The sequence below is a fragment of the Argopecten irradians genome, chromosome 7 (genome assembly GCF_041381155.1).
Source record: "Argopecten irradians isolate NY chromosome 7, Ai_NY, whole genome shotgun sequence".
Taxonomy (NCBI): domain Eukaryota; kingdom Metazoa; phylum Mollusca; class Bivalvia; order Pectinida; family Pectinidae; genus Argopecten; species Argopecten irradians.
In genome coordinates, this window is record NC_091140.1 from 7,953,916 (window position 1) to 7,964,334 (window position 10,419).

The 10,419-nt window shown below is 35.3% G+C and overlaps 1 long non-coding RNA gene across 1 annotated transcript; it reads right to left on the reverse strand.

Annotated features, from left to right (window-relative positions):
* Positions 1-1,035: 1,035 nt before the first annotated feature.
* Positions 1,036-8,552, reverse strand: LOC138327444 (uncharacterized). Its single transcript, XR_011209046.1, has 3 exons — positions 8,397-8,552; positions 8,063-8,104; positions 1,036-2,761 (listed from the first exon to the last, which is right to left on the reverse strand). It is a non-coding gene; the product is annotated as an uncharacterized lncRNA (long non-coding RNA).
* Positions 8,553-10,419: the final 1,867 nt, after the last annotated feature.

Sequence of the window (10,419 nt, forward strand, 5' to 3'; positions counted from 1 at the left end):
CATGATCACTGACGAGGACAATACATGATCACTGATGATAACAATACATGATCACTGATGAGGACAATACATGATCACTGATGAGGACAATACATGATCACTGATGATAACAATACATGGTCACTGATGAGGACAATACATGATCACTGATGAGGACAATACATGATCACTGACGAGGACAATACATGATCACTGACGAGGACAATATATTATCACTGATGATAACAATACATGATAACTGATGAGAACAATACATGATCACTGATGAGAACAATACATGATAACTGATGAGAACAATACATGATCACTGATGATAACAATACATGATCACTGACGAGGACAATATATTATCACTGATGATAACAATACATGGTCACTGACGAGAACAATACATGATCAATGATGAGGACAATACATGATCACTGATGAGAACAATATATGATCACTGACGAGAACAATACATGATCACTGATGAGAACAATATATGATCACTGACGAGGACAATACACGGTCAATGACGAAGATAATACATGATCACTGATGAGAACAATATATGATCACTGATGAGGACAATACATGATCACTGACGAGGACAATACACGGTCAATGACGAGGATAATACATGGTCTCTGACGAGGACAATACATGGTCTATGACGAGGACAATGCATGATCACTGACGAGGACAATACATGATCACTGATAACAGATGGTTTCAATGACCTGTGAAGCTCTTTAGTTTGGTTGACCGATGACCAGATCCAAGATCAACAGTTCATAGAAAACGAAGTTACAATTAACTGATAAACGGAGTTTTTTTTTTTAAATAAGGATGTCAATTAGTTTGAAATTACTATTCGAATATTCGGATATTCGTTTTGGGTGTTATTCATTGCATGACTGGGAGATGTCCATTGACTGGGTCTAACGTTGCTGATGTTTACCTTATTAAGCATGTTAATAAACAGTGATGTATGGAGGCACGATTGACATCGCAAGCTTACAATTTTACGTATAAACAAAATAAATCTTAAAAGACTCATCAATTATTTCTCTTTATTAAAGTGGCTTGAATTCATCAGGATTATTTACACTGTTTCTCCAAACGTTCACAAGACCATATAAAAGTTTATAGTCGGTTTTTGTCTCAGAGTGTCTTCATGTCAATATTTATTTATATCTATAACTGAACAAGACAAATATGCACGTCTAATTAAAAATAAAGAACCAACAAACAGTTTTAACAATATCCATCTATGACACTATTAATAATAAATAGTTATCACATTCAAACATATTGCTTGTCGATGACAAATACTAGACATTACTGGATAAGAATAACGGAATAACGATTCGTTACTTCCAAATTATCTCTCGCGACCCACTGTTAGGTTATTTTTTGCACGACCAGTCAAAGTTACGGAAACGAATGGCTAATATTCTATATAAATATTTTCTCTTCTGATTGAAATATAAAAGCAAAATTAGTATTTTCATATAACACTGATGCATTTGATAATATTATTAAAAATTGCAATCTTTGGCAAGTATTAAACTTTGATTTCTCACGACGGATTCAGTAGATACAATATTAATGAATTATTGCCTCTCGTTCAGTATCAAATATGATACGTAAAAATATATTACAAAGGTAAAGCGTCATTCACTTTTAACCCACCCTGTCAATAATCATTTTACCAACATGTTTGCAAGGCCACTTTATGAATTTTATCGAGATCCATGACCGAATGCTATCAGATTAGAAAGCATGAAAATGGTGAAGCATTTTATTTAAATGATCTTCACAATGCAAACGAGGATATATACCCGTCTATCCAGAATGATTTAGGGGTATTCAGCTAGAACAGTTTCCGCATAATATGTATTAACACTTCTATACTGATCCCGGTCGATAAAATGACTGCTATACGGAGGTCTTTATAACTCGTCCAACTTTCATCACATTCAACATAGCGAGGGAAAATTGCTAGTCTATGATTATTTCCAGAACATTATAAAATTCAAAACACATTTCAACTTTTTGAAAACAAAGGATCCTATACACTTGATAAATGACCAAACACAAGAACATATTTGACGAAATCCACTATAGACTATATACATTATAAACATTAACCACTTTACAATCGCGAAACCTTGGTTTTGCCTTGCCTGGAAAAAATGCATTTCCTCAATGGCACAATATCCTTCTATTTCCTCAACTTTCGCCAGAAAGTTATGTGCCTGATTGTCACGTGTTTCTGATGGCAGGCCCGTGGTGTTGTCGAACGCTATGTATCTGTTATCACAATTCTGAAGTAATGTCTGAAACTGGAAATTCTCGTTACGTACATATTGTTCTATGGTAGTGTTCTCCCGTTCTAAGTTATCATTCCCCGTGAACACAACTACCATATGTCTGTACATGGCGTCCCCACACAGCTTATGAAACAGTGTAATGGTATCTTGGTCCTCTTGAGTAAACCTCCCTACAGCTAGTACGAACACGATAGCATGCGGTCCTGGCGACGTCATTCTGAAGCCTTCAGCAACCTCCTTCAACGCGTCGACATTGGTCATACCGATATTGAATAACCCTGGAGTATCGATGACGGTAAGGTTTTTTCCAAAGCGGTTGTTTCTTTCTCCCATCGTGCAGTTCAGCTCATTTGCATTCGTACGAAATATCGTGTTCCCCAGTATAGTGTTTCCCGATGAGCTTTTACCGGATTTGGCTTTCCCAATAAGAATAATTCGGAGCTCTGAAGAAATGAAGAAAATAAAAGCGTCAACAACTTGGCCATAATGTTGTTCCTAGCTGGAACTATACCAAAACAAAATGTATTTGGCATATTGGAATAATGCGATAGCTCACTGCTGACCCTAGTGAATACCCTATATCATTATTGGTTATATGATGATAATGTCATAGCCCACTGCTGACCCTAGTGAATACCCTATATAATTATTGGTTATATGATGATAATGTCATAGTCCACTGCTGACCTTAGTGAATACCTAATATCATTATTGGTTATATGATGATAATATCATAGCTCACTGCTGACCCTAGTGAATACCTTATATCATTATTGGTTATATGATGATAATGCCATAGCCCACTGCTGACCCTAGTGAATACCCTATATCATTATTGGTTATATGATGATAATGCCATAGCCCACTGCTGACCCTAGTGAATACCTTATATCATTATTGGTTATATGGTGATAATGCCATAGTCCACTGCTGACCTTAGTGAATACCTAATATCATTATTGGTTATATGATGATAATGTCATAGCCCACTGCTGACCCTAGTGAATACCCTATATCATTATTGGTTATATGATGATAATGTCATAGCCCACTGCTGACCCTAGTGAATACCCTATATCATTATTGGTTATATGATGATAATGCCATAGTCCACTGCTGACCCTAGTGAATACCCTATATCATTATTGGTTATATGATGATAATGCCATAGTCCACTGCTGACCCTAGTGAATACCTTATATCATTATTGGTTATATGATGATAATGTCATAGCCCACTGCTGACCCTAGTGAATACCTTATATCATTATTGGTTATATGATGATAATGTCATAGTCCACTGCTGACCCTAGTGAATACCTTATATCATTATTGGTTATATGATGATAATGTCATAGCCCACTGCTGACCCTAGTGAATACCTTATATCATTATTGGTTATATGATGATAATGCCATAGTCCACTGCTGACCCTAGTGAACACCTTATATCATTATTGGTTATATGATGATAATGTCATAGCCCACTGCCGACCCTAGTGAATACCTTATATCAGTATTGGTTATATGATGATAAGTCCATAGTCCACTGCTGACCCTAGTGAATACCTTATATCATTATTGGTTATATGATGATAATGCCATAGCCCACTGCTGACCCTAGTAAATACCTTATATCAGTATTGGTTATATGATGATAATGTCATAGCCCACTGCTGACCCTAGTGAATACCTTATATCATTATTGGTTATATGATGATAATGTCATAGCCCACTGCTAACCTAGTGAATACCCTATATCATTATTGGTTATATGATGATAATGCCATAGCCCACTGCTGACCCTAGTGAATACCCTATATCATTATTGGTTATATGATGATAATGTCATAGCCCACTGCTGACCTAGTGAATACCTTATATCAGTATTGGTTATATGATGATAATATCATAGCCCACTGCTGACCCTTGTGAATACCCTATATCATTATTGGTTATATGATGATAATGCCATAGTCCACTGCTGACCTAGTGAATACCCTATATCATTATTGGTTATATGATGATAATGCCATAGTCCACTGCTGACCCTAGTGAATACCCTATATCATTATTGGTTATATGATGATAATGTCATAGTCCACTGCTGACCCTAGTGAATACCTTATATCATTATTGGTTATATGATGATAATGTCATAGTCCACTGCTGACCCTAGTGAATACCTTATATCATTATTGGTTATATGATGATAATGCCATAGCCCACTGCCGACCCTAGTGAATACCCTATATCAGTATTGGTTATATGATGATAATGCCATAGCCCACTGCTGACCCTAGTGAATACCTTATATCATTATTGGTTATATGATGATACTGTCATAGTCCACTGCTGACCTAGTGAATACCTTATATCATTATTGGTTATATGATGATAATGCCATAGCCCACTGCTGACCCTAGTGGATACCTTATATCAGTATTGGTTATATGATGATAATGTCATAGCCCACTGCTGACCCTAGTGAATACCTTATATCATTATTGGTTATATGATGATAATGCCATAGTCCATTGCTGACCTAGTGAATACCTTATATCAGTATTGGTTATATGATGATAATGCCATAGCCCACTGCCGACCCTAGTGAATACCCTATATCATTATCGGTTATACGTGTATGATGATAATGTCATAGCCCACTGCCGACCCTAGTGGATACCTTATATCAGTATTGGTTATATGATGATAATGCCATAGTCCACTGCCGACCCTAGTGAATACCCTATATCATTATTGGTTATATGATGATAATGTCATAGCCCACTGCTGACCCTAGTGAATACCCTATATCATTATTGGTTATACGTGTATGATGATAATGTCATAGCCCACTGCTGACCTAGTGAATACCCTATGTCATTATTGGTTATATGATGATAATGTCATAGCCCACTGCTGACCTAGTGAATACCTTATATCATTATTGGTTACGTGTATGATGATAATGTCATAGTCCACTGCTGACCCTAGTAAATACCTTATATCATTATTGGTTATATGATGATAATGTCATAGCCCACTGCTGACCCTAGTGAATACCCTATATCATTATTGGTTATATGATGATAATGTCATAGTCCACTGCTGACCCTAGTGAATACCCTATATCATTATTGGTTATATGATGATAATGTCATAGCCCACTGCTGACCCTAGTGAATACCTTATATCATTATTGGTTATATGATGATAATGTCATAGTCCACTGCCGACCCTAGTGAATACCCTATATCAGTATTGGTTATATGATGATAATGCCATAGTCCACTGCTGACCTTAGTGAATACCCTATATCAGTATTGGTTATATGATGATAATGTCATAGTCCACTGCTGACCCTAGTGAATACCTTATGTCATTATTGGTTATATGATGATAATGTCATAGTCCACTGCCGACCCTAGTGGATACCCTATATCAGTATTGGTTATATGATGATAATGTCATAGTCCACTGCTGACCTTAGTGAATACCCTATATCATTATTGGTTATATGATGATAATGTCATAGTCCACTGCTGACCTTAGTGAATACCTTATGTCATTATTGGTTATATGATGATAATGCCATAGCCCACTGCTGACCCTAGTGAATACCTTATATCATTATTGGTTATATGATGATAATGCCATAGCCCACTGCTGACCCTAGTGAATACCTTATATCATTATTGGTTATATGATGATAATGCCATAGCCCACTGCTGACCCTAGTGAATACCTTATATCATTATTGGTTATATGATGATAATGTCATAGTCCACTGCTGACCCTAGTGAATACCCTATATCATTATTGGTTATATGATGATAATGTCATAGTCCACTGCTGACCCTAGTGAATACCTTATATCATTATTGGTTATATGATGATAATGTCATAGTCCACTGCCGACCCTAGTGAATACCTTAAATCAGTATTGGTTATATAATGATAATGCCATAGTCCACTGCTGACCCTAGTGAATACCCTATATCATTATTGGTTATATGATGATAATGCCATAGCCCACTGCTGACCTAGTGAATACCCTATATCATTATTGGTTATATGATGATAATGTCATAGCCCACTGCTGACCCTAGTGAATACCTTATATCATTATTGGTTATATGATGATAATGCCATAGTCCACTGCCGACCCTAGTGAATACCTTATATCATTATTGGTTATATGATGATAATGCCATAGCCCACTGCTGACCCTAGTGAATACCTTATATCATTATTGGTTATATGATGATAATATCATAGCCCACTGCTGACCCTAGTGAATACCCTATATCATTATTGGTTATACGTATATGATGATAATGCCATAGTCCACTGCTGACCCTAGTGAATACCTTATATCATTATTGGTTATATGATGATAATGCCATAGTCCACTGCTGACCCTAGTGAATACCTTATATCATTATTGGTTATATGATGATAATGTCATAGCCCACTGCTGACCCTAGTGAATACCTTATATCATTATTGGTTATATGATGATAATGTCATAGCCCACTGCTGACCCTAGTGAATACCTTATATCATTATTGGTTATATGATGATAATGTCATAGCCCACTGCTGACCCTAGTGAATACCTTATATCATTATTGGTTATATGATGATAATGTCATAGCCCACTGCTGACCCTAGTGAATACCTTATATCATTATTGGTTATATGATGATAATGCCATAGCCCACTGCTGACCCTAGTGAATACCCTATATCATTATTGGTTATATGATGATAATGTCATAGCCCACTGCTGACCCTAGTGAATACCCTATATCATTATTGGTTATATGATGATAATGTCATAGCCCACTGCTGACCCTAGTGAATACCCTATATCATTATTGGTTATATGATGATAATGCCATAGCCCACTGCCGACCCTAGTGAATACCTTATATCAGTATTGGTTTATATGATGATAATGCCATAGCCCACTGCTGACCCTAGTGAATACCTTATATCATTATTGGTTATATGATGATAATGTCATAGCCCACTGCTGACCCTAGTGAATACCTTATATCATTATTGGTTATATGATGATAATGTCATAGCCCACTGCTGACCCTAGTGAATACCTTATATCATTATTGGTTATATGATGATAATGCCATAGCCCACTGCTGACCCTAGTGAATACCTAATATCATCATTGGTTATATGATGATAATGCCATAGTCCACTGCTGACCTAGTGAATACCCTATATCATTATTGGTTATATGATGATAATGTCATAGCCCACTGCTGACCCTAGTGAATACCTTATATCATTATTGGTTATATGATGATAATGTCATAGCCCACTGCTGACCCTAGTGAATACCCTATATCATTATTGGTTATATGATGATAATGCCATAGTCCACTGCTGACCCTAGTGAATACCTTATATCATTATTGGTTATATGATGATAATGCCATAGTCCACTGCTGACCCTAGTGAATACCTTATATCATTATTGGTTATATGATGATAATGTCATAGCCCACTGCTGACCCTAGTGAATACCTTATATCATTATTGGTTATATGATGATAATGTCATAGCCCACTGCTGACCCTAGTGAATACCTTATATCATTATTGGTTATATGATGATAATGTCATAGTCCACTGCTGACCCTAGTGAATACCCTATATCATCATCATTGGTTATATGATGATAATTTGTGAAACAGTATATAAAAAGAGGATAAGTTCTTACTTTCTGGCATCACGATTGGTTTTATACTCTGTTATGCTTGTCCTGAAAGAAAGAAATCAGATCGATACAAACATATTTGTGCTCGAAACAGCATAAATCCAAACCCATTATCATTATGACAATATGATGCAAACGTTAGTGTTCATTTGACTGGGCAACATAAGCTTATATTACGAAATCTCAGGTTTCAATACTTATATTACAACACACACAAAATAATTACAGTTAATAAAATTAATACAGTTATTACAAATTACACACACTCGAATACCACCATATCAACAACATAGATATGTAATACGCAAAAGATGCCATGATAGTTTGTAAAACTTACCTGGTACCAATTTGAGTTCGTTCTCTTCACTCAATATGCACTGTACTGGTATAATTAGCTCACTTCAGTTTGTTTACAGGTGGTGTGATCAAAATTGGATTTACTGAAACATGATTCGTGCCAGTTCTATGTGTCAAATTAGTATATTGCGTACAAATGCATCGTTTGTATCGTCACTGGAATAAATTACCACTGTAATTAGATTATTCTCTTTGCGTTGGTCCAGGCAGATATATCTATAGACAGATAAAAAACCCTTGATTGAAGATACCATTACACACTTGTGATCCACACGATAAATTACAAATTGCTCAAAAGTACATTTTCAATTGTGAGAGACGTTGTCATCAGTCACGTTGTACGCCCAATTCAACGGCCATTACAAAAACCTTTATTATAAGGGCATTTAAAGCTGCACCGTATTGCGAAAACTAGCATTGTGCATGCGGATCAGGTTGAGTCAAAACACGTACATTAACGGAGTGTTAGCATGATGTTAAGAGGACCCTAAATGACCTGTTCCTGTACCCTTGTCGCATATTTCTATTTCATAATTAATACTATATAATTATGTTTTTTTTAATAAATGTTGAATACTAGTCTTTAATTTCAATTTCCTTATCAGACGTGATTATGCTATGTTTTTTGTTGACTTTCTATTTGTTTGTACATTTTGGTATGCTTCCCTATCTATGGAATTTGTACAAAGTTGAATGCTTCCATAGTTATGGATCCATAAGTCAGAAAAGTCTCAATACATATTCTTAAATCATCTCATGGCATTCTAAAATATTTTTGAAATTGACCCCAAATCAAAAATGATAAAAAGGGAATTGAGTACAAAACATTTACATTTACATTTAGTAAACAACAATGGATGTTTCCTTATAATTTTCGTCGAAATCAGTCATAGGTGGTTGCATAATGAGATATTCCCGTGTTTTGTTTTTTAATCAGATTTGAAAGCAAAAGGTATCCCCCTTTTCTCATATCATTGTATTAATGCATAGAACAAAATTGAAAAAGATATCCTTTTGATAATTTTGGATTTGTGACTGCATTGAACTATATTTTATTATCGAAATTACTGTATGAAATATATATTTACCCATTCCCAGATAATTTAGTTGGTTGACCTTTTCAGCTGTTTAGACCAGATAATTGATTAGTACCCCATTCCAACTTTGTTAATATTATTTTATCTGGAGAGAATGGAAGAATACCTCTCATGATACATTGCTTATTCCAAAGGGGAGACACTATATAGATTTTTTTTTCTTTCTGGATAAGGATTAATAAAAGGGAAATAACTCTAATAAAACTGATGGAATTATTTTCTGCGATTTTGCAGGTTACACAGGTAGTTTGGTCTTTTGGTGTACATCAACAGAATCGAACTACGTTAGACTATATATAATCTGCAAAGGTAGTCTCTGTAGGCATGTCATTGATCAGGGTTTTGCTTTCTTTTGAAATGCCTATAGTTTTACTATGAAATCGTCCTGGGGGAGATACGAGGAGAATGGTAGTTACTCATGTAGTATCGAATATGGTCTACCTCTGCACTTGCAATGCAATGTTTGGAGATTGTATTTCAGATAGATACGCGATTTTATTACAAATGAGCAATCCCATACAAGATACGAGGAGAATGGTAGTTACTCTTGTAGTATCGAATATAGTCTACCTTTGCACTTGCAATGAAATGTTTGGAGATTGTATTTCAGAAAGATACGCGATTTTTATTACGAATCAGCAATCCCATGCAATTTGAAGTCGGTAATATTTAATGTTAATTGACTGTTTTTCTAATTTCATCACCATTTACGGTTTGATATTTCACTTAAAGCCGAATTGACCATGATTTGATGCTAATGATGTTTAATGGATGGACCTAACGGACTTTTCTCTGAAAATTTATATTTATTGTTTATTTACCCTTAATAGATCCTTATATTGATTAGTTTTATATTTGCGTTTAACTCAGTGGAAATATACAGAATTGTATCTCCACTTTAATGTT